Here is a 26,021-nt window from a genome sequence, read left to right as displayed (position 1 = left end):
AGGTATGATTTGGTTCTGGGAATGGAGTCTCATGACACTATGCTGGAAACTCACTCATTAGCTGTGATCTTGCAAAAGTTCTGGCTCTCTGTGACAAAGTGATTTGATCACCAGTATGTCACATAAAGAGATTTTGGTGTAGCTTTAAAAGGCACAATAGACCAATATAAAAATGAAGTCTATCTATCTAATGAAAAAAATAGCATTTGGGGAAACAATATATTCAACCACTGCAAGCGTGGATGTTTACATGTGTGTGTGTGTGTGTGTGTGTGTGTGTGTGTGTGTATTCATGTTTCATAGAAAGAAAATCCACTTATTTAGGAAGACCTCTGTAGCACCTATGAAAAATTGAATAGCCAAAGTATGTCTCTTAATTTTAGAACGACTGGATGTTAAAAATCAAAGGAGTGAGTGAAAAATAAGAGCCAGAAAATATCAATGTGAGTTATGATATCAATAGACCAATGAATTGCCAATGACGCAGAGGAGCTTCATGAGCCTTGGCAGGCAATTAGGTAAGAGTGCTTTTTCCTCTTGTAGCAATCTAAAGGTGTTATTAACCATGTATCTGAAATTTGATGGGCTAAAAAAAAAAAAAAAAAAAAAAAAACGCTTTAGAAAATTTATACATGGAATTGTTCTCTTCACTCTGCTTAAGTAACGAAGCCCCCAAAACCTCATGATAAGCTGAAGTAAGAGATTTTTATACCAAACGAAGATGACTAAACTGAAAGTATGAAACCTTCTATTTTTAGTGGATCCTGATGTTCCTTACGGCTTGCATTCCTAGTTCCCAGATAATGTGTTCTCCAGTTGGCTGGTTATTGTGCTGTAAATCACATTTCACTATGTCAGCAAACAATGGCATGGGCTTCAAGAGTAAAGCAAAATCATCTCAGGAAAAACTAACATAAAACTCCCGTTAAGAAGGGGTCCCTTCCCTTAGAAAATGAGGGACACTGAAAGAGGAGTTAAAATGAAAAGACAACACTACATGTTGTTTTTTGACTATGCAAGTACATATACTTGTTTGTCTCTACATAATTGTGAAAACAAGTGACCAATTCTTTAATGGAAAAAAAGTGCTAGTTTTTTGCTTGAGATACATTTTATGAATTTTATATATAATATACTACCTCAAACAAATTACCAAATTTACATACAAATATATTTCAGAATAAATTTTGACATACATTGAATACTTAATATTCAATTCATGTATACATTTGGAATATATGTTATATATGTGGAATTATATTGTGAACTCTTCAATTAATTCCAATTGCATCATATTCTCAAATGTTTATTTTTTTAAGTCTGACCATTACATTCGTTGACTACAGACTGACACAGAGTTCTTGTTGCTGTGTGAATGTGCCACTATGACATTTTCAGTTCTTTTCTCATATTTGAGTATGCTTATCTCGAATTGCCTGCTTATCTCGAATTGCCTGCCATTATGTCAGTGTTGGCCAGCACCAAATCACTGGGGGAATTAGTGTTTTCAAAGTTAATTGAACACTTTCTACTTTTTGAGCATTTCATGGTACTACATTAGATTATGCATTAGAATTCAAAAGCCTGTTTGCTAAGCTGGGCATGTTGGTGTGTGCCTGTAGTTCCAGTTACTGAGGAGGCTGAAGCAGGAGGCTCACTCGAGCCCAGGAGTTCGAGACCAGTTTGGGCAACATAGCAAAACCCTGTCTTTAAAAAAAATTGCAATTTATTGAACTAAGTTTTGTCTCCTGTAATATTTTAACTATTTAAAAATTAATTATTATAAATTTTCTAAACATACATGTTTATAGAAGTATTTTCAAAGATGAAAATATATTAAAACAATAAAAGTCCAGGTGAAGGAAAACAGATTAAATGGAAGACAACAAAAATGTTTACTGGGCTTGGTCTGTGGTTCTTTTCTCTCTTTGTTGCTGAATCACACTTAAGATACAATTAAATTTATAATTCACTCAAAAATAAAATTAAATGTATAATTTTGGAATATTAGGATATGAACTATAAAGAGAAACACAAAAATCAATGGAAAAAGTAGAATTTTCATCAATGCTATGTAGTAACATATCTTATCATTAGGAATTCCTCACTATCAGCATAAGATTTTGCCAATGTATATAAATCTGCTTCCTTGCTTTCTGTGTCAATCAAAAATAGTATCCTGGCATTTCATTTCGTGTTTCACAGTCTAGAAATTCTTAGTAACTTGAGGACATGTGACTTGAAAACTGAGAATTATTTTCTCTCCCAGTCTTCATAGCTACCGGGAGTTTAGAGTTGAACAATTCCCAGTGCATCACAGAGAGCAAAAAAATATTAAATTCACGGGCTAAGGTCTTGCCATTGAAAAGTGACTGCAGAGGTTTTTCTGAGGGAAGGGCAACACAAGCCAGGAGCTTGGAATCTTGCCATCTCTGTCTCACCAAGAGCTTTCCAAGTAAATAGTTAATAAAAATCTCAGAATTTCAGTTTCTATATCTTCAAATAAAATAAAGGTTTCAAGTAGGAATGTTTGAATTAATAGACTCTAATTACTTTCAGGTTAAAAATCTGATTCTTATATGACACTGTTCATAAATGCACAGAAATATAATTCAACCCTTTGGAATCTGCACATGGGTTTCCAAAGTATGATAGTTATTTTGTCTCCTGGTGGCTGAGTTTCCTTCCCTATGTGACTTTAATCTTTCCTGGTCTGTGTGGCGTTTGACCCATTACTGCTGTATCCTTGGTTCAGGATTTTGGCTGAGTAGGGATGTCCAAGTACATTCTTTATGTCCCAGAGAGGCTCATCTTCTCCCACAGAAATATCCAAGGAAACTTGAAGGATTTTTGTTTGTGCTGATAAATTTTTCTGCATGGCCTCCCTGGGAGCAATGTGTCTTCTGACGGCTCCGACTTTGTAATGCCAGGGACTGCTCAGCATTATTCCAGTCATAGGTATCTGGAATTCAGAAAGTGCAAAGGTGTCGTCACAGCTACTTATGATGGGTCATGAACACGTGACTTAAGAGGGACCAACACTTCGTAGGTAGGCAGAGTTTGGCATCCCAGTTGAAACAGCTGGCTATGTGACTGTAGGGAAGGTGACCTCTCTCCTTTCTAAAGGGGCACCATGATTACATAAGCTCATATTTCTAAAGCATCTTGAATGGTGCTGCAGATTCTAGGAGTGTTCCCTTTGCCCTGCCCTTTCCTGCTGTCTTTATCCTGTGACAAATAAAATTAACTCAACCTGTGAGACTGTCAGTGCGTTCAGAACTGGCCTCTCTTTTGACTTGAAGATGCCATCTGCAGAATTCTGCACCAACTTCAAGAACATACTGTATTTAGAAAATGCTTGTCAATGTGGACTCTGAATAAACCTTAGCATTATTAAAAATAAAAGCAGTCAACCAATCAGGACAAGGAGCAATGCACTTCATTCGTTATTAGAGAGAGCTGCAATTTTTTTTTTTAAACAGCTTTCTAGATAAGGAATTCACATATCATATGATTACGTTTTCAAAGCATGTATTTCAATTTTTGTTGTTGTTCACAGTACGTGGTATGTGCAATCATTACCAGTTAATTTTGGAGTGGTTTTGTTATCCTGTAAATACCTGAACACGTTATCAGTCACCCTGATTTTTACCTCAATTTAAGTGCTCTTTCCTCCCAGCCCTGGTGGTGTGGCCTGGGTGTTATTTGTCCCCTAATGGTCCGTGTATAGGGGGTTGGCTCCTTGGCATGGTGAAATGGTGTAGAACCTTTAAGAGGTGGAGCCTTTAAGAGGTGGAGTCCTGGGGGCTCTGGGGGAGTCACCCTTGGATGGGAACTCTGAGCTTTCTGAGAGCAGGTGTTGTGAGAGGAAACTCAACTCCTGCATCCCTCGCTCTCTGGCTTCCTGCTTCAGGATGTGACCTCCTCCTCTCACATATGCTCCCACCATTGCGATGCCACCCACCATGAGGTATTTATTTGCCAGAGCTGAGCTGAGGTGTGCTGTGCTCCCATGATTCCAGAACTTCTTTCCTTTATAAAGTTACTTAGATTCAGGTGTTTCATTGCAATAATTAAAAATGGACTAATACACTAAGGTAACAACTATGTACCTTATGTCTGTAGAGAATGTTTATTCTGGAAATTTCATGTAGATGGAATTATATAATATGCTTTTTGATCAACCTTAGGTGGCTTAGCAAATTGTTAGAGTGTTTCCACATTGTTGCATGTTTCAATATTTCATTCTTTTTAAAAACTCCAGAACTTGTTCTTTTTTCATTTTTTATTGTAGCTAAATTTATATAGTATAACATTTTGTCACTTTAACCATTTTTAAATGTACACTTCAATGGCATTAATTAAGCTTACAATGTTGGGCAATCATCAATGCTATTTTTTCTCTCTCTCTGTTTTTGGTACCAAGAATTGAACCCAGGGGTGCTTAACCACTGAGCTACATCCCAACCCTTTTTCTTTATTATTTTGATATAGAGTTTCACTAAGTTGCTGAGGCTGACTTTGAACTTGCCATCCTCCTGCCTCGGCCTCCCAAGTCACTGGGATTACAAGTATGTGTCATCATACCCAGTACCACCACTATCTATTTAAAAAATTTTTCATCTCTCCAAATAGAAATTGTAGACATTAAATAATAATTCCCAACATACCCTCTTGGCCTCTGGTAACCTCATATCTTCTCTCTCCATGAATTTGCTTATTCTAGAAATGAATTCATCATTCTAGATACTTCATTTAGGTATAATGATACAGTATATGTCCTTGTGTGTCTGGCTTATGACACTTAGCACAGCATTTTAAGGTTCAATGAGTGATGCTCCCTTGTGTGGATATTCCACATTCCGTTTATTCATTCATCAGCTGATGGACACTTGGCTGTTCCTACTGTCCTGTTATTGCCAGACTGTTTTCCAAAGTGCACCAATTTGGGCTGGGGAGATAGCTCAGTTGGTAGAGTGCTCACCTTGCAAGCACAAGGCTCTGGGTTCAATCCCCAGCACCACAAAAAAAAAAAAAAAAAAAAAAAAAGAATCAAAGTGCACCAATTTATGATCCCATTAGTAACACTGAGGGTTCCAATTTTTCCTTAGCTTCAGCAACACTTGTCTCTGTTTTGATTGTAGTCATCCTAGCCAGTGTGAAGTGGTATCTCATTGTGGTTTTGGATTTGCATTTCCCTGATGATTAATGACATTGAATATTTTTTATGTGTATACTGACACTTGTATATTCTTATACTGTTAAATAAATGTAAATTTTCTGGAGAACAGTTTGACAGTTTCATTCTTTTTAAGCCAATAAACCCATCTGTAGGAATTTGTCTTAAGGCGGTAATTATAAAAATGTGAAATGATCTCCATGTTATTGCAGATTTTTAAAAATACTAAATAAAAATTGGAGACACATTCTGAAATAGAAGTTTTTACAGTTAATTATTTTTTTATAATGTATTTTTTTTATTGTAAACAAATGGGATACATGTTGTTTCTCTGTACATGGAGTCAAGATTATACCATTTGTGTAATCATAAATTTACATAGAGTAATGTTGTTTGATTCATTCTGTTATTTTTTTCCTTCCCCCCACCGCTCCCACCCCTCTTTTCCCTCTATACAGTCCTTCCTTCCTCCATTCTTGCCCCCCTCCCTAACCCTAACTCTAACCCTAACACTAACCCTTCCCTCCCCCCATTATGTGTCATCATCCACTTATTAGCGATATCATTCGTCCTTTGGCTTTTTGAGATTGGCTTATCTCACTTAGCATGATATTCTCCAATTTCATCCATTTGCCTGCAAATGCCATAATTTTATCATTCTTTATGGCTGAGTAATATTCCATTGTATATATATATACCACAGTTTCTTTATCCACTCCTCAATTGAAGGACATCTAGGTTGGTTCCACAGTCTGGCTATTGTGAATTGAGCAGCTATGAACATTGATGTGGCTATATCTCTGTAGTATGCTGATTTTAAGTCCTTTGGGTATAGGCCAAGGAGTGGGATAGCTGGGTCAAATGGTGGTTCCATTCCAAGTTTTCTAAGGAATCTCCACACTGCTTTCCAGAGTGGCTGCACTAATTTGCAGCCCCACCAGCAATGTAGAAGTGTACCTTTCTCCCCACATCCTCGCCAACACCTGTTGTTGCTTGTATTCTTGATAATCGCCATTCTAATTGGGGTGAGATGGAATCTTAGGGTGGTTTTGATTTGCATTTCTCTTATTACTAGAGATGTTGAACATTTTTCCATACGTTTGTTGATTGCTTGTAGATCTTCTTCTGTGAAGTGTCTATTCATTTCCTTAGCCCATTTGTCGACTAGATTATTTGAATTCTTGGAGTAGAGTTTTTTGAGTTCTTTATAGATTCTGGAGATTAGTGCTCTATCTGAAGTATGATTGGCAAAGATATTCTCCCACTCTGTAGGCTCTATCTTCACATTGCTGATAGTTTCCTTTGCTGAGAGAAAGCTTTTAAGTTTGCATCAATCCCAGTGGTTGATTCTAGCTTTTATTTCTTGTGCTATGGGAGTCCTGTTAAGGAAGTCTGATCCTAGACCAACAAGGTGAAGATTTGGACCTACTTTTTCTTCTATAATCTGCAGGGTCTCTGGTCTGATTCCGAGGTCCTTAATCCATTTTGAGTTTAGTTTCGTGCATGGTGAGAGATATGGGTTTAGTTTCATTCTGTTGCATATGGATTTCCAATTCTCCCAGCACCATTTGTTGAAGAGGCTATCTTTTCTCCATTGCATATTTTTGGCCCCTTTGTCTAGTATGAGAAAATTGTATTTATTTGGGTTTGTGTCCGTGTCCTCTATTCTGTACCATTGATCTACCTTTCTATTTTGGTACCAATACTATGCCGTTTTTGTTACTATTGCTTTGTAGTAGAGTTGGAGATCTGGTATTGCAATACCCCCTGTTTCACTCTTCCTGCTAAGGATTGCTTTAGCTATTCTGGGTTTCTTATTCTTCCAGATGAATTTCATAATTGCTTGCTCTATTTCTGTAAGGTACGTCATTGAGATTTTAATTGGAATTGCATTGAATTTGTATAGCACTCTAGGTAGTATGGCCATTTTGACAATATTAATTCTTCCTATCCAAGAACATGGAAGATCTTTCCATCTTCTAAGGTGTTCTTTAATTTCTTTCTTTAGTGTTCTGTAGTTCTCATTGTAGGGGTCTTTCACCTCTTTTGTGAGATTGATTCCCAAGTATTTTATTTTTTTCGAGGCTATTTTGAATGGGGTAGTTTTCCTAATTTCTCTTTCTGAAGATTCATCACTTATGTATAAAAATGCATTGGATTTATGAGCATTGATCTTGTAACCTGCTACTTTACTGAATTCACTTATGAGTTCTAAGAGTTTTCTGGTGGAATTTCCAGGTTCCTCTAAATATATGATCATGTCATCAGCGAACAGGGATAGTTTGAGTTCCTCTTTTCCAATTCATATCCCTTTAATTTCTTTGGTTTGTCTAATTGCTCTGGCCAGAGTCTCAAGAACGATGTTGAATAGAAGTGGTGAAAGTGGGCATCCCTGCCTTGTTCCAGTTTTTAGGGGGAATGCGTTCAGTTTTTCACCATTTAGAATGATATTAGCCATGGGCTTAGCATAAATGGCCTTTACAATGTTAAGGAATGTTCCCACTATCCCTATTTTTTCTAGTGTTTTGAGCATGAAGGGGTGCTGTATTTTATCAAATGCTTTTTCTGCATCTATTGAAATAATCATGTGATTCTTGACTTTAAGTCTATTGATATGGTGAATTACATTTATTGATTTCCTGATGTTGAACCAACCTTGCATGCCTGGGATGAAACCCACTTGATCATGGTGCACTATATTTTTAATGTTTTTGTATGCGATTTGCTAAAATTTTGTTGAGAATTTTTGTGTCAATGTTCATTAAGGATATTGGTCTGAAATTTTCTTTCCTTGATGAGTCTCTGTCTGGTTTAGGTATCAGTGTGATATTGGCTTCATGGAATGAGTTTGGGAGGGTTCCCTCCTCTTCTATTTTATGGAATACTTTGAGAAGTATTGGAATGAGCTCTTCTTTAAAGGTTTTGTAGAACTCGGCTGAGAACCCATCTGGTCCCGGACTTTTCTTTGTTGGTAGGCTTTTGATGACTTCTTCTATTTCAGTACTTGAAATTGGTCTATTTAAATTGTGTATGTCCTCCTCGTTCAGTTTAGGCAATTCATATGTCTCTAGAAACCTGGTGATGTCTTTGAAATTTTCTATTTTGTTGGAGTATAGATTTTCAAAATAGCTTCTAATTATGTTTTGTATTTCAATCCTGTCTGTCGTGATATTTCCTTGTTCATTCCGAATTTTAGTAATTTGGGTTTTCTCTCATCTTCTCTTTGTTAGTGTGGCTAAAGGTTTATCAATTTTGTTTATTTTTTCGAAGAACCAACTATTTATTTTGTCAATTTTTTGTATTGTTTCTTTTGTTTCAATTTCATTGATTTCAGCTCTGAGTTTAACTTTTTCCTGTCTTCTACTACTTTTGGTGCTGGTCTGTTGTTCTTTTTCTAGGTCTTTGAGCTGTAGTGTTAGGTCGTTTATTTGTTGAGTTTTACTTCTTTTATTAAATGCGCTCCATGAAATAAATTTCCCTCTAAGTACTGCTTTCATAGTGTCCCAGAGATTTTGATATGATGTTTCTTTGTTCTCATTTACCTCTAAGAATATTTTAATTTCCTTCCTAATATCTTCTGTTATCCATTCATCATATAATAGCATACTGTTTAATCTCCAGATGTTGGAATAGTTTCTGTGTTTTACTCTTTCATTTATTTCTAACTTCAATTCATTATGATCTGATAGAATACAAGGTAGTGTCTCTATCTTCTTGTATTTGCTAACATTAGCTTTGTGGCATAATATATGGTCTATTTTAGAGAAGGATCCATGTGCTGCTGAGAAGAAAGTGTATTCGCTCTTGGTTGGATGGAATATTCTATAAATGTCTATTAAGTCTAAATTATTGATTGTGTTATTGAGATCTATGGTTTCTTTGTTCAATTTTTGTCTGGAAGATCTGTCCAGTGGTGAGAGAGGCATGTTAAAATCACCTAGTATTATTGTGTTTGGTCTATTTGGTTTCTGAAATTAAGAAGGATTTGTTTGACATACATGGATGAGCCACTGTTTGGGGCATAGATATTTATGATTGTTATGTCTTGCTGATTTATGCTTCCCTTAAGCATTATGAAATGACCTTCTTTATCCCTTCTGAATAACTTTGGCTTGAAGTCCACATTATCTGAAATGAGGACGGATAGTCCAGCTTTTTTGCTGAGTCCATGTGCATGGTATGTTTTTCCCCATCCTTTCACCTTTAGTCTATGGGTATCTTTTTCTATGAGGTGAGTCTCTTGTAGGCAACATATTGTTGGATCCTTCTTTTTAATCCAATCTGCCAGTCTATGTCTTTTGATTGATGAATTCAGGCCATTAACATTCAGGGTTATTATTGAGATATGATTTGGTTTCCCGGTCATATGGTTCATTTTTTAAATTTTATTTATTTATTTATTTGACACTACTTGGTTCCTCCTTTATTTGACAATTCCTTTAGGATAATTCCTCCCTTTGCTGATTTGCTTCTTTGTTTTTCATCTCTTCCTCATGGAATATTTTGCTGAGAATGTTCTGTAATGCTGGCTTTCTTTTTGTAAATTCTTTTAGCTTTTGTTTATCATGGAAGGATTTTATTTCATCGTCAAATTTGAAGGTAAGTTTTGCTGGGTATAAGATTCTTGGTTGACATCCATTTTCTTTCAGGGCTTGAAAAATGTTGTTCCAGGCCCTTCTAGCTTTTAGGGTCTGGATTGAAAAATCTGCTGATATCCGTATTGGTTTCCCCCTGAATGTAATTTGGTTCTTTTCTCTCACAGCCTTTAAAATTCTGTCTTTATTTTGTATGTTATGTATTTTTATTATAATGTGCCTTGGTGTTGGTCTGTTGTAATTTTGTGTATTTGGAGTCCTATAAGCCTCTTGAACTTGATTTTCCATTTCATTCTTCAGATTTGGGAAATTTTCTGATATTATTTCATTGAATAGATTGTTCATTCCTTTGGTTTGTTTCTCTAAGCCTTCCTCAATCCCAATAATTCTTAAATTTGGCCTTTTCATGATATCCCATAATTCTTGTAGATTCTGTTCATGATTTCTTACCATCTTCTCTGTTTGTTCAACTTTGTTTTCAAGGTTAAATATTTTGTCTTCAATGTCTAGGTTCTGTCTTCCAGGTGTTCTATCCTACTGGATATGCTTTCTATGGAGTTTTTAATTTGGTTTATTGTTTCCTTCATGTCAAGGATTTCTGTTTGTTTTTTTTTTCAATATCTCTAACTCTTTATTGAAATGATCTTTTGCTTCCTGTATTTGCTCTTTTAACTGTTGATTGGTGCGATCATTCAATGTCTGCATTTGCTCTTTCATCTCATCATTCAGTGTGTGCATTTGCTCTTTCATCTCATTGTTTGTTCAGAATTATGTACATTCTGAACTCCTTTTCTGTCATTTCTTCTGCCATGCTGTCATTGGGTTTTATTGATGTAACATCTAGATTTGTTTGCAGCATTTTCTTTCCTTGTTTTCTCATATTGTTCAGGTATCAGTGGACCGCTGAGATATTGCAGATTTCCTTTATTGACTTACAATGTCCCTGAAGATTTCTATATATATCCCCCCTTAGCCTTCAGTAGCTTGAAGTCTTGGAGGAAGTTGATAATGCGGTGCTCCACAAGGAAGCTGCCTCTCTATGAGTGGTGGCCTTCAGGTGGGGTATATTCCCTGCTAGTGGGCAGAGGTGCCTCCACTTGTTGACCAATGGTCATTCAAAGGGGAACTTGGCTGTTTGCTCAGGCAAGGCCTGTTTGGGCCTGTGTCTCTGGTTTTACCGTCCTTGTGGGGAAACCTCACCTGGCAGGGAAGACTCACCCGGTGGGGAGGTCTCGCTGGTCAGTTCCCCTCCTAGAGGTTCCCCTCAATTTACAGCTACCGCCTGGGCTGGGCTGCCTTCCTCTGCAAAGTTCCCAGGGGCCCGGCCCTACCTCCTGGGCCTGGGAGCCTCACCCTTCACAGATGAATCTCCTTAGGCTGCCCCTCCTCAGAGAATCTGCTCGAAGTTCTGGAACCTTTGCTCCGCCCCTAAGCGTGCCTGTGTGCGGCTCTTCCACCCAGAAGCCTCCTCTATCCTGGGACCCTGCTCTGCACCTAGTCGCCTGGCTATGCGGTCCCTCCTCTGAGCAGCCACCTGGGGCCCTGTACAATCGCTCTGAGTCCCAGAGACCCGCCACACGCCTCTTCCTCCAGATAGCCACCCAGTATTCCGGTGCGGTCACTAGGAGTCCAAGCAACTCACTGCGTGCCTCCTCCTCCCTCCAACCGCCTGTTGCCCTGGGCAATCACTCTGAGTCGAAGTAACCCGCCCTGTTCCTCCTCCTCCTCCAGGTAACCCCCTGGGTGTTCAGGAGCGGTCGCTCTGAGTGGCTCTGAATCCACGTGACCCGCTGCACGCCTCCTCTGGGCAACCACCCGGAGCTCTGGTGCGGCCACTCGAGACCAAGCGACCCACCGCACTCCTCCTCCAGGCAGCCCCCCTGTGTTCAGGAGCGGTTGCTTTAAGTCCAAACCACTCACCAATCACCTCCTCCTCTGAGCAGCCGCCTGGAGCTCTAATGCAGTCACTGCGAGTCCAAATGACCCCACGCGCTCCTCCTCCTTCTCCTCCTCCTCCTCAGGGCAGGCCCCGGTGTTCAGAAGCAGTCGCTCTGAGTCCAAACAGCTCGCCGCGCAGCTCCTCCTCTGGCAACCGCCTGTAGCTCTGGTGTAGTCACTCCGAATCCTAGTGGCCACACTGCTCCTCCTTCTCCTCCTCAGGGCAGGCCCTGTTGTTCTGAGTCCACACAGCTCTCTTCACCGCTCCTCCCCTGGGCAGCCACCAGAGCCCCAGTGGTTGCTCCGAGTCCCAGCACTGTGCTGAGCGGCCTCCTCTACGACACTCCCAATTGTCCAAGTTCACTGCTCCAGCAGGGGGAGGGGTGTCTCCTACAGTTAATTATTGACCTATACAAGATGGAGTACTATGCGACCATTAAAATGATACTATGGAAATAAATATTTTGACATATTGCACACCCATGATATATTGTTGAGTGAACAAAGTAGATCATAGAGTAGAATGCTATTTTAACTTTTGTCTTTTTTCATGTGTGTGAAAATGTTCCACCTTCTTCTCTTTGTATTTACATACATAGATATATAGCAGCATTATTGATAAAAGTGAACACTGCTCACCTCTAGATGGTAGAATTTTTGGGATTACTTTCCGTCAAGAGTTTTCTCTTTGTTAGAAATTTAAAGAAAGAAATAAGCATGTATCAAAAGCATAATAATAAAACTACTTTCAAAGGAAAAATAGATCTTCTCTGAACCACACCTACTACCATCTCCTCTTAGTACTGAGTATCTTACCACTAAGACTGAACTACTTCCTTCGAGCCTCAATCCTAATAACTATATCTGTGTGGAGAACTGGTGTAACAGGAAATATATAATCCTGTTCTCATTGTATTTCCTTGCAATAATTACACAAGCTTAATTACAGCAAATAAATTAAAATCAATACACTGGAATCAATATACACAAAACAAAATGTGCTTGTTTTACAAGTCCTAATAGGATTCCAAATAGGAACTACTTATTAGCATATATTTCTAGCACATCTATCTTTCAATAGAAATTTGGGGGCATGGTGGGAGAAAAATCTAGAAAATTTTTCTTTTCTGGCACTTATCATCAGCCAAGTTTCGGCTCACCCAGTCTTGTTCATAATTGTTTGTACCCTGGCAAGACTGTGTTCATATTGTTCCACAGTGTGCCACAAAAGGTCTCTCTCTATCTTGAGTTCCTAGAAAAACCCCATAGTTCTACCACAACTCTTACTGTGATCAAGACTTGTAGATTTATTATGATCCACCAATTCTGAATTCAACACACACACACACAAACACACACACACACAAACTACAGAGGAGGATCTTAGTTCTTTATTCAAATAAAAGACAATCTTGTAATTTTTCTCATTGAAAAATTAATATATTCAATGAAAAATTATTTAGATTACAGAGAAAAGATAAAGAAGAAACATCATTTGATATCCTTCTACCTACCATTACACAGTTAAAAGTTTTACTGCTTGTCTTTTTGGCCTTTTCTATGCAAGTGTACATCTATGCATGTGTGTGAGTTTTGGTTAGACAAAAGGTAAAACAATAAAAAAGGAGATGTTCTTATTCCTGGAAGGATCAGTTGAACAGACTGTATTTTGTTTTTCAGAAATGAGGTTAGGCTGGGGATGTAGCTCGGTTGGTAGAGTGTGGCCCTGGGTTCAATCCCCAGTACAAAAAAAAAAAAAAAAAAAAAGAGGTTAGTCAGAAACTCCTATCCTGGGAAAAAATTCCAAACAGATCTTAGTACTTTTGTGTGGATTTTCCCTTTCTTTTATTTATGTAATTAAAAAGAGGAGAGCATCAAGGGTAAACAACATCAAAGAGTCATGCCCTCCACTTCCTATTTTCCAGAGCCAAGTACTTTCTACCCATTCACACCCTTTTCCTAATACTTACCTCCTTACTTCTAAATAGCACACCCATGTCGCTATTTCTGGAGTTTACAACGTTAGTGGTCATCTATTTCCTTATTATACCAGTTGAGGACTGAGCTCTGGTACATGCTCCTATACCCATGTTTTTTTCCTATACCTCAAACACACCATTATATTACAATTTTTGGTTAGAGCAGTGGACAGTTGAAAACATTATTTCAATGATATAAAATTATTGGCAGCTGAATTATGTGTGGCTGTATTGGTTAGCTTTGCTTGTAGGACTTTTTGTTTTTCCTTGAGTTAGTAATTGTCTTGTTTTTCAGTTTGTAGACATGTGTATTTAGATATTGAGAAAAAAAATTATCCCAATTTTTCTCAATGCCAACGCATGATGTGGGGCAGAAAACATCTGAAAGATCTAGAAATTATAATAAATTGCCTGAGCAATTTTCTTTTAGACTTCACCAGAACCAAGAGTCCATTCTGGAGTTGGATTTATCTGCCCAGCTAACTCTGCCTGATGAGATTCATACACTTCAGTTTGATGTTATTAAACCTAGAGTAATAAAGTTATCTAGCCATTTTTCTTGCTCAGTGTCTCTGTTAGAGAAATCTTTCAATGAACTTTATCAGAAGCCTTTGCTTTTGCAGAAAATTTAACGAAAATTATTGACACTTGCCCATAATCAATTTGCCCAGGAAGTTGCTTTATCTGTGTCCATTATTAATTCTCTTACACACTTTCCCAAGAAGTAGAAATACCCTCTCAACACATTAACACGTACTGCGTGATGTCTATACCTGATTCTTCCTGTGGCCATCTTGACATTTTTTTTTTTTATCTTGACATTTTTAATGAACTTTGAACAAGGGGCTCTCTGTGTTCATTCTGCACTGCATCTTACAAGTTACATAGCTGGTCCTGATTGGGCCCCTAGATCTGTGCCTTTTGCTTTCCTGGCAAGATCTTTTTTGCCAGAGCACCTATTCTGGTAACTTCCTGAGTAATGCTGTGTAGGAGGTAAGAGTTGTTGAAATTTTGCATGTCTGAAAAAAATCCTTATCTTACCCTCATATTCTAATAAGAGTGTGGCTCAATATAGAATTCCCAGTTGAAAATCATTTCCCCCCAGGGTTTTGAAGGCATTGCTTTCTTATCATCTGGTACCCAGTGCCTCTGTTAAGAGGACAGATGCCCTTCTGATTCCGGACCTGTGGATTTCATCTGTTTTTTCCCCCCTCTCAGTGACAGCTTTACCCTCTATTTTCTGGCATACAAGCTCGATGCCTGTCATCCTAGCTCATCTATTTGGTTTTTTCCAGGTGATTTAAAAAAAAAAGTCTTCACTTTAGCAGAATTTTGAGAGAAAACAGAAGATGTAAACACGTGTTTTTAGTCTGAGCTGCTTTTAAAGGTCTGTGTTACTTTTGAAGTCTGCCCTTTCTCTTGGTATGCAGAATTAGGTGGTTATAGTGGGGGATAATTTGCATTAGAAGCCCAAGTGCTTTCTGGAAGAGACACTAATGTTTCTTTTCAAAATTCAATGTTAAGGAAACCTTTGCTGCAGATGAGAAGGAACGCAAAGAAATCCAGACACAAATTCACCTTGAGAACAGAGACTGTGTTGGTAACCCTGCGCTGTGGTGCTGGATCAAGGGTTGGCTGCATGAGGCTGAATGGAAGAACCATCTCCTTGGAGCCCATAGCAGAGGTGTACTGAGTCAATTCTCTTTTTATTTTTTCCCCCCTCAAATAATTTAATAACATGACAGTGATTCAAAATATGAAAAGAAGATTCAGACTTGTTCCCTCTACAGGGGATGCTACCATGATTACCTCGCAGGAGCATGATTAAAGGCAATGCCCAGGCTGGATTCTAAAAGGCAAGGTGGTAAGAGGCTCCAAGGCTTATAGGTTGAAGGGCTTGTTTACTCTCCAAGGAGTAATAGGTGGAAGAGACATTAGGCAGAAGAGGCTTGAAATTTAAGGGACCCTTCAAGGACAGGGCACAACTTCTGGGTCATGAGCATCTTGTTCTTTCTTGGGAGTTGGTGGGGGGATATATCAGGGCTTCATTCATGCTGAGAACATGCTCTACCATTGAGCTATATGTTCAGTACCCCCAAAGTATTTCTGGATTTTTTAAAATTGTCTTGAGTGTTCGTTATGAGCAAGTCTGTCACGTTTCTTCGGCATATAGACCTGATTTCTCTGCTCATTGAGAAAGTACAGAAACATGAGCTCATTAAGCCAGAGGTTCCAATTCCATCTACATTTCTATCTCCAGCTCCCCATGTTTGACAATTTCCTTCCCAGTCCTCTACCGTTGAACATCGATGTGTGTGGTTTTTAATCATTATGAATACTGCCACCCATATCCCCAAACCACATAGTTTTGTACCTGTTCTTCACTTATTTTTCCCCATGCACATCTTACATATTGTGTTTTTTAGAAAAATTGTTGCTTCCTTGGACTTAGTGTGATTTTACTTGGGAAAAAAAAAAAAAGGATTTTCTTATAAATATTCAACAGATTAATGAACGGAAGGAATGACAAGATCACTTGAACCTCTTTTTTATTTGAGAATAATATTTGTTAAGTTTTGATTTCCATCTCTGATAGAATTGAAATGCATTTACAATATGATTATTATATTTGATCACTAATATTCCAGAAAGAAGGACATTTCTCATCTCTGAGATTCTAACTCTACCTACCTGTATCTCCATTTACAAGTGCGTATTCGATGAGCATTTCTCAATGAATTCCACCCATGTAAAAGTAGTCTGATAATAAAATTAAAGCAGTCTTTCTCTGCATTTTTAAAGGTAATGGAAATTTGAAGTACAGGGTAGCTGAGTCCTGAAGGCAAGACAACAGTGTTACCACACTGACCACCTTGCAGATGAATGTCAGGATGTGGCATGCTGTCCTTGTCCCTCATTGTGCACACTGTCAAAATGTACTCATTGTAGGTGAGAAGATTGACATCGGCTCTTCCTTGCCATCCTGGATGGCTTTCATGGCTCCATGAGGGATGTGGTGACTGCATACATGCGCAACGACAGAGGAGTGCCCGGAAAGGGTATGCGTGCCCAGGTTTGTTTTGTGCTACCCAAGTTTGCTGTGCAAGCTCCCTTGAAGGTGACTATTGATTTTCTTCCAAATTCAAGGGCAGGAGACTTCATAAACAGATGGCAGTGGTTATGCTAAATTATCTTTAATTAACATATATAGCACAATAGCACTACTAATTTTTTTAAAGAAATTAAAGAATATCTCTTTCCTAGTAATGCAGCAGTTAACTTCAACTTCTCTTTATCCTTTACCCTCCTCAGTGTCTGGTTGGTTACCTAGCTTGGCATTGCAACTTACAAAATATCTTGCAAGTCACTTATCTCCTTTCCATTCTGAGTTACCATTGTTTTAATTCATGTTGTAGCTCTACTAGATGTTCCCAATACTACCTAAGCAAGTTTCCTATCTCTGGGTCTCCTTTCCTTAATAACTCCCCACCCTAAGCTAGTCTGATCACTCATTGGCTTAAAAATCTTAATGGAGATAATATTTACAAATGGTTAAGAAAGTAAGAGAGACCATGAAGCTCTCTGGGGTTACCATACATGGAAGCCTACCATCCCTGAGTCTGAGGAAGCAAGGAAGGGACCAGTAACCCAGAGTGACCAGAGAGATTAGGATAGGCGGGCGTGCTGGCTTTTGATAGAGGAATGTAACACTGCATACTGTAACAGGACAGGGAGGAAACTGGGGAAATAAATATGTAACCCACTTTTGCATTCCCTCTGATTTCCTGCTGGGGTGTCCCATTGCCAAACCCCTCTAACACCTAAATGGCAAGACAGACAGCACGGGGTCATACTGTCCACAGTATCTTGGGATATAGAGTAGGTGAAGAATGGCTATGTGATGGAAAGGGACATGTGGGGACAATTCAGCACAGTTGCTTTTCGGACTCTCCCAAGCAGAACACATTTCTCCCTTCTTGATATTCCAAAAACATTCTATTTATACTTCAACAGAGGCACCTGTGATATTATATTTGTAAAGTATTTCCATGTTTAGACTTTATCTCCTTCATTTAAGGACTCTGTCTTAGTTACCACAATATTCTTAATACTTAGCATTATATTGCATACAGAGGTCTCAATATATGTTTCTGAATAAAAGATGATGGCATGCTTATCTTGGGGAATCCATAGTGAACATCTTTCATAATGCATATATGGTGACTTTGGACAGTTTCAGGTCAATGGAGTCAGGGATTGGAGAAATGCAGAATGCAGAGATGGTGTTTGCTTACTTAGATGAGATCATGAATGTAAAAAGCACTTTGTGAGATATAATGCTATTCAAATATTACTAGCATCATTTCTATTTTTTCTGGAATGAAAATATGGAGGAATAAAAGAAAACAAACAAACAGTGGTCAATAGGGAGAAGATCAAATCCTTGCTAGTCCCTATTACAAGGAGAAAGTTGAAACCGACAAACAAAGCTGCTTATTCAGCTAGGACCAGTGACCAGATCAAAGTCATTGAAGACTATTTTCTGTTCTAATCCTGGCTCATTTTGTAATATTTGGTAAATCACTTAACCTTTCTGCAGTGCAGTTTTTCCAATCCATTAAGTGTCTATTATAGTACCTTCTCCCTGCTGATGTGCAAGGATGTTTGGGTGATTCATTTGATGGTGGCTATAAAGCACTTTGAGATCCACAGAGAAAGTCAGAGAGATACAAGGTTTAACTGGGATTGTTAATTAGAAAGTCTTTCTTCATTGGTTGAGTCTGTGATTCCCATTGGTAGTTTAAACTGCTTTTCTGGGTTCTTTCCAATTTCACTTCTAAACATAATTACAAGGGTGCCATGATATCATGATATCCCTAATGATGGGACTGTATTCATCATAGTTAACTAGTTGGATAAATGTAGAACACTAGAAAGGTTAAAGGATTTTGAGTCTGTCTTAAGTTAACTAAGGAAAACAAAGAATGATTTCACTGGAGAAAAATTATCAGTGAGTGAATGAAACAAGTTGGGGACATTAAAAAAAAAAAAACAACTATCACGACCTTTGGCACTTGACCCCTAACACATGACTTTCTTGCCTTGTTCAGGAAAAAGGACAACTGGTTCCAGAATGTAAAGAAACTTAGTTCATATTGCTTGCTATGTAAAATTTAGGTTTATTTTTCTGTCAGTGATTTTCTTTTACAGATTCCTCTAAGTGATACTACCTTCACAGAGGAGACTAACAGTGACTCTTTATGGAGATACTGAGAGATTGCAGTAGGGCCTCCTCATATGGCTTTGCAAGAATGAGAAAATATGGTCATTATTTGTAATTCTAAGTCTTATTTTGCTCTTTCAGGTTGAGAAATAATGTGAGATATTTCTCCATTATGGCTTTTTGGAATTTTTTTATTAAAAAAATCAGAGCATATAAATATTTATCTCATAGCTTGAGCTTTATGACTCTAAAGAGAAATTTAAGATTGGATTGTATGTCTAGTCCTCTCTCTCTCCCCTGAGAGCTGGCCTTATACTTTATAGCAGTAGGTTTGCATATTGAAATGCCAGCTTGACCTAGCTGCCTTAAAGTCCTGAATGTCAAGTCCACACCAGAATCTATTAATTTTTCTTTACAAGTTGGTGATCTTTTACTTTCCCCTAAGTATATCTTTGCCATGAGGGGGATTCTAGGTCCCCAGTAATATTACCAGCCCATGGCACATGCCCTGTTATCACATACTAGCATTATGTACTGTTGAGTTTGATGTATCCTTTTCCTGGAGTTCATAGAAACGGCAGGAAGTGGAGTAGACACGAGTCGTAGCAACTCAGTTCGTGATGATTGAAGGAAATATTTGAGTCAACAGAGAAATTACAGATTCACAAAATAAACATTTACATTTTATGTTACAGAATGACGCTAAATTTCCTTCAAGACACCAGAAATAGAATTAAAATGAGGGAAAGAGGGCATGAAAGGAGCAAGAACCTACTGGATCCCTTTCGTTTATAGTGTAGTGGGTACCTTCTATATTTTCTATTTTATCTTTATTTTTATCTTTACATGAGGCATAGTTTTATTCATTTAAGTTATAAACAATGATTAAAAACTAGGCCAAAAAATTTAAAAAAAAATTCCCAATTATGGTCCCTGGCAAACTATCAATCATCAATAGATTGAAATTGCTTTATGTTGGGGTTGGGAATATAGCTCAATAGAAAAGTGGATATTTAACATGTGCAAAGCCCTGCATTTAATTCCTAGGCCCCCTAGGCCCCCAAAAAGCTTAATGTTGAGGTATTGGTGGCATTAAGGTGGTTGCTTTTCTTTATAAAAAGTAATTTTTAAAATAGATTAAACAGGGTCTATGTACTTCTCGTCACATAATTCAAACAGAATTGTAAAGCAGATGTCATACAGTGTCATACCATCCCTTCCCTGACTAATGCGATTTCACCACCTTTGAACCCCTGTCCTCTATCCCTCCACTAATTCTGTTAGGAGCTTTTCAGAACCTCTCTGTGTACACATGTGTGTGCATGTTATATACACATGTGATTCATATCTTTATATATGTATCACTATCTTAGTTTGCTTTGGTTGCTATAACAAAAATACCATGGACAGGGTAACTTATAAATTACAGAAATAAATTTGTCATAGTTCTGGAGACTGGGAAATACAAGATTAAGGCATTTGTAGATTCAGTGTCTGATGAGGGACCATTTCTGGTTTATAGATGACTGAATTCTCACAGTAGAAAGAGGGATAAAAGACCTTTCTAGGGTATCTGCTAGGGCACTAATTCCATTCTTGAGGGCTTTGCCCTTATGATCTAATCACTGTCCCAAAGCCCTACTTCCTAATATGATCACCTTGGGGGTTAGGTTTCAAGATATGAATTTGGGATTATATAAACATTCAGACCACTGCTATCACATCATACATATTGTATATCATATCTAATGCACATAAGATTTATGTTTTTTTTTTTTTTTTTTTTATGGTGCTGAGGATTGAACCCAGGGCCTTGTGCATGTGAGGCAAGCACTCTACCAACTGAGCTATATCCCTAGGCCAATATATATCTTTTATATTTTGACAAAAAATAGATTGCTGCTGAATTCTGTAATTTTCTTTTTTGTACCTTATACCTTATAGACATATTTCCATTTCAGTGTGATTATTCTATTGCATTCATCCTAATGGTTATAAAGTATTCCCCTAAGATATAGTCTAACTTACTTAAACAATTCCCAATTGGCTGATACTTGTTTCCACCTATTATCATAATGCTGCAATAAACTTCTTTCTGCAAAGATTCTTTTATGTATTTTGGAAATGAAACATTACAGGATAAATATCTAGAAATGAAATTTCTGGACCAAGAATATAAGCATAGGAATTTTTAGAAATATTGCCAAATTGAAAAGGACTGAACTTCCCATTAGAATCTTGGGAAAATATTTAATTATCAATGTCTTTAGCAGCATTGGTTAAGTGTCTTAGTCCATGTTATGTGTTGCTGTAACAAAATACAAAAGAATGGATAATTTATAAAGAACAAAGATTTATTGGTTCATGGATGTACAGACTGGGGGATTTAAGATCAAGGAGCTGCATCTGCTGAGGGACTTCCTACTGCATCATAACATAGTAACAGGCATTGTATGGTAGAACAAAGCACGAGAAAGAGAAAGAAGGGGTCAAAATTGCTTTCATAACAAACCCACTCTGCAATAATGAAACTACTTCCTGATAATCCCATTGATCCATTTGTGAGGGTAGAGCCCTTATGAACTAATCTCTTCCTATAGGTCTTACCTTTCAACACTATTGTATTGAGGATTAAGTTTCCAACACGTGATTTCGGGGGACACATTCAAACCAAATCTGCAAGCGAGACCAGATCACCCAGGGCTGTTCTGGCTTTGGAAATCGGGACTTCAGTCAGTGTTACTTTCACTTTGCAAACAGAAAACAAGTAGGGCAAAGGGCACTCACTAAACCAGTGACTCGCCAAAGGAGGTCCTCGGACCAGAAGTATTAGCACTACCTAAGAAAATTGTTAGAAACACAGGTTCGCAGGTCCCATCCTAGACTTGCTCAGTCAGAAACTCTGGAGGCAGGGCCATAATAAAATGATGGCATTTGCAGGCAAATGGATGAAATTGGAGAATATCATGCTAAGTGAGATAAGCTAATCTCAAAAAACCAAAGGATGAATGATCTTGCTGATAAGCGGATGATGACACATAATGGGGGGTGGGGGGGCAAGAATGGAGGAAGGAGGGACTGTATAGAGGGAAAAGAGAGGTGGGAGGGGTGGGGGGGAAGGAAAAAACAACAGAATGAATCAAACACCATTACCCTATGTAAATGTATGAATATGCAAATGGTATGCTGTTACTCCATGTACAAACAGAAACAACATGTATCCCATTTGTTTACAATAAAAATAAATTAAAAAAAAAAAAAAGTTCCTCAGCTCACTTTGATGCTTGCCAAAATTTGAGAACCGCTGCAGAAGAGCTTGATAAAAGTGAGGGTGCAGTTTTCCAATACTTCTTTTATGCCTCTCAGAGGTGAACCTGGAATTCTCTGGTTTTGGTTCAAGGTACCCAGGGCTGCAGACTCTCTGCAGCTTACGTCATGAGTGTGGGACAGTGTCATTCTGTGGGAACACTTAATTCCATGTAAGGCATCTCTGGCTCCCCTATAGTTATAAATCTCTCTGTTCTATTTCTTATTGCATCAGATGTTGTACAGTGGACATGCCAAATATTAGCACAATTTTGGCTTATTGTCTGATAAATGGCACCTCATTCCTATTTAACATTATATAAATGAGGTTGAGCATCTTTTTATTTCACGGGCCACTTTGTACTTTTTTCTCTTTTCTTATTATCTCTTTTTGTTTGCTACATTTTCTACACATTAGTTGTCTTTATTAACAGTGTAAAAGTTAATTTTAAGGATATTAGCTCTTTGTAATTTGTGTTGCAAATTTGTTTTCCCTCATTTGTATTTATTATTTAAATTTAGTTACAGTACATTTTTGCATCAAAGATAGTTAAAATTTTTATGTAGTCAAATTTATGTTTTTATCTTCTGAATTTTGAATTTTATGTATGCTTAGATAGATCTTACCAACTCTAGATAATAAAAATACCCATATTTTCTTCTGACTTTATGGTTTTATTTTTAGCATATAAATCTTTGATATAAATGGAATTTATTATGACTTAAGGAATGAAGTTTTGCACTTAAAACTTATATTTTCCAAAAACTTGAAATTTACCCCAGAATCATACATTAAATAATCTATATCTTCTCCAATGTAATGAGCTACCTGATGAACTATATTAAAAGCTAGAATATGTATTTGGGATTATTTCTAGAACTTATCCCACTTATTAAGATTGAATTTATTTTCAATTTAGGAAAAAGAAAAAGGTTTTCAACACAAATGTTTCTAACCAAGAACAGAGTTCACTCTTCCAGTTATTTAGTTTCCCCCTATTTTTCCTTCAGGAGTGACTGAAAGCTTTTTTCATTTAGATATTACATATGTATTTTGTATTTTGTAAATTTTTGGAATGTAGTGCCAGTTTGTTTTCTGTTGTAATAACTAAATACCATGGACTGAGTAGTTTATAAAGAATAGAGGTTTATTTAGTTCAAGGTTCTGGAGGCGGGGAAGTCCAAGAGCTTGGCATGGGCATCTGGTGGGGGTCTTGTGCTCCATCACAACATGGTGCAGGGCACCTCATGGTGAGACGGAGCAAGCGTGCTAGCTGGAGCCTCTCTTCCTCTTATGATAAAGCCATTAGTGCCATTTTGCGGGCCCACACTAAGTCTTCATCTAGTCCTAATTACCTCTCAAAGATCTCACCTCCAAACAATTAGCATAGGAATTGTTTAATGAAGTTTCCAAACCAGGAACTTCTGGTGGCCACTGAAAGGAACTGTAGCATGACATTTCCTCCCATGATAAGCTAGCTTCTCATCGCTAGTTATATGCATATAGGAAAGCTCAATGTTCTTTGTGCATTGATTCCTTATGAATTCTCATATTATCTCTATTAGTTTTTGGTGGATCGTATGAGTTTCTTACGATTACAATAATTCCATACTAATAATATTAAGCCTCCTATCTATGAAGTTAGACTCTATTATGCAGTGTATTCTATTGTAGAATATGACTTTTCCCCCTGATTTTACAAATATCACCTTTTTAATGAGGCAAATTGCATGCAGCATTTACCAATTTTAAGTTTGTAAATCTAATTTTTGGTGAGCATAAACACTTGTGTAATTACCAACACAATTATAATGTAGAACATGTTAATTCCTCCTAAAATTTCCCTCTTGCTCCTTTCTAGTCAATTCCTTCTCCCTATTCCTAGCTCTAGCATCGCTAAATGGTTTGTTATTATTAAGTTCCCTTCTTTTTAGACTTTTGTACAAATGGAACACTATAGTATGAAGTCATTGTGTCTGACTGTTTTCACTTACTCCATTATATAGATAGGCAATGATTTGCTTATATTATTTAGGTGATCAGCATTTGGGTTGTTTACAAATTTGGGGCTATTAATTAATAAAGAGGCTATTCACACTCAGGTATATGTAATTGGGCATATGTTGTCATTTCTCTTGAGTTAATTATTAGGAGTGAGTCAATTGAGATTAGAAGAGTGTATTTACATTAATAAGAAAACTGACAAACCTGTTTGTATGAGTGTATCAGTTTGCATTTCCAATAGTAACATACAAGCATTTAATTTTTTCCTATGGTCTAAATGTGTTCCCCTAAATTCATTTGTTGGAAACTCAAACCTAATGCACAAACACTGGGAAGTGTGACCTTTGGAAGGTGATTGAGTTGTGAGGGTTTTTCTTCATGATCGAATTGTGATCCTTACACAAGGGCTGGGAGTGGATTTGCTCTCCTTCACTCTTGCCACATGAAGACAGCACCTGTTCCTCCAGAACTGAGAGTAAACAAATTTCTTTTCCTTATAAATTATCTAGTCTTGGGTAATTGTGTTACTGTAATATAAAACAGACTAAGATGGTGTGGTCTATTTTCTTTGTTTAAGTTCCAGTGATGTTCTGTGGTTTCTCCATGGAGTTTTAATTTGCATTTCCAAAAAGACCAGTGATGATGAACATGTTTTCATTGTTCTTATTTACTGTTTAAGTATGTTATTTGATGAAGCATTTGTTTGAATTCCCTCCTCCCTATCTTTAATGGAGCGTTTGCCTTACTGAATTGTCAAAGTTCTGTATCTATACTTGAAGCAAATCTTTTATCAGTTGTTTTATACATTTTCTCCCAGTCTATAATTCGCCTTTCTATTTTCTTAACAATAACTTATGAAGAGCAAACTTCTGAATTTTTGAAATCTAATTTATTAATATTTTTCTTTTTTGGGGCATAGGATTGAACTCGGGCACACCACTGAGCCACATTCCCAGTCCTATTTTGTATCTTATTTGACACAGGGTCTTACTGAGTTACTCAGTGCCTCACTTTTGTTGGGCTGGCTTTGAACTCTCAATTCTCCTGCCTTAGCCCCCTGAGGTGCTGGGATTACAGGCGTAGGTCACTGCGTCTGGCACTGTTTTTTAAAGAAATCTAGTGTAACCCAAGGTAAGAAATATTTCTCAGTTTTTCTTCTAGAAGTCTTGAAGTTTGAATTCTTATACTTAGGTTTGTGATAATTTCTGAGTAAAACTTTGGATAGGTCTAAAGATGAAAGTTAAGGTTCTCTCTAGTTTTTTTTTGCTATATTAACATCCAGTTTTCCACTATATATTTTGAAAATAATAACCTTTTCACACTGGAATATATTGGGACCTCTGTTGGGAATCAATGAGCTATGTATGTGTAGATCCATTTCTGAACTCACTCTTCTGTTCCATTGGTTTACATGTCAATATCAGTCAGTTTTGATTACTTAAACTTTATATTATTGTCTGTTTGTAAGTTTTGTAATATTTGAGAATAAGACTTCCAGCTTTCTTTTTCTTTTTCAAAAGATTTCCGATTATTCCTTTCCTTTTTCTTTGGTGTACTCTAGGTGTTTTATATTTCTGTATAACTTTTAGAATCTTCTTGTAATTTCTACGAGAAAAAATGCTGATATTTTGGATTGTGATGATCAATTTGTGGAGAACAGATAGCTTAAGAATTTTGGTTCTTATGATTCATGAACATATCTTTCCATTTGTCTACTTATCTTTAATTATATTCCTAAGTAATGTTTAGTAGTTTTCTATTTGCATATTTTATATATTTTTTAAAAAATTTGTTA

At 37.3% G+C, this 26,021-nt stretch overlaps 1 long non-coding RNA gene across 1 annotated transcript; it reads left to right on the top strand.

Moving 5' to 3' along the window:
* The first annotated feature begins 14,980 nt into the window (after positions 1 to 14,980).
* On the top strand, positions 14,981 to 24,934 carry LOC306637576. The gene is made up of 4 exons (XR_013757217.1): positions 14,981 to 15,078; positions 15,216 to 15,375; positions 19,611 to 19,709; positions 24,804 to 24,934. It is a non-coding gene; the product is annotated as an uncharacterized lncRNA (long non-coding RNA).
* Positions 24,935 to 26,021: the final 1,087 nt, after the last annotated feature.

This window comes from Sciurus vulgaris, assembly GCF_902686455.1.
Source record: "Sciurus vulgaris genome assembly, chromosome: 10".
NCBI lineage: Eukaryota > Metazoa > Chordata > Mammalia > Rodentia > Sciuridae > Sciurus > Sciurus vulgaris.
The sequence above is the reverse complement of the archived record's forward strand: the minus strand, read 5'-3'. Positions and strand labels throughout refer to the sequence as shown.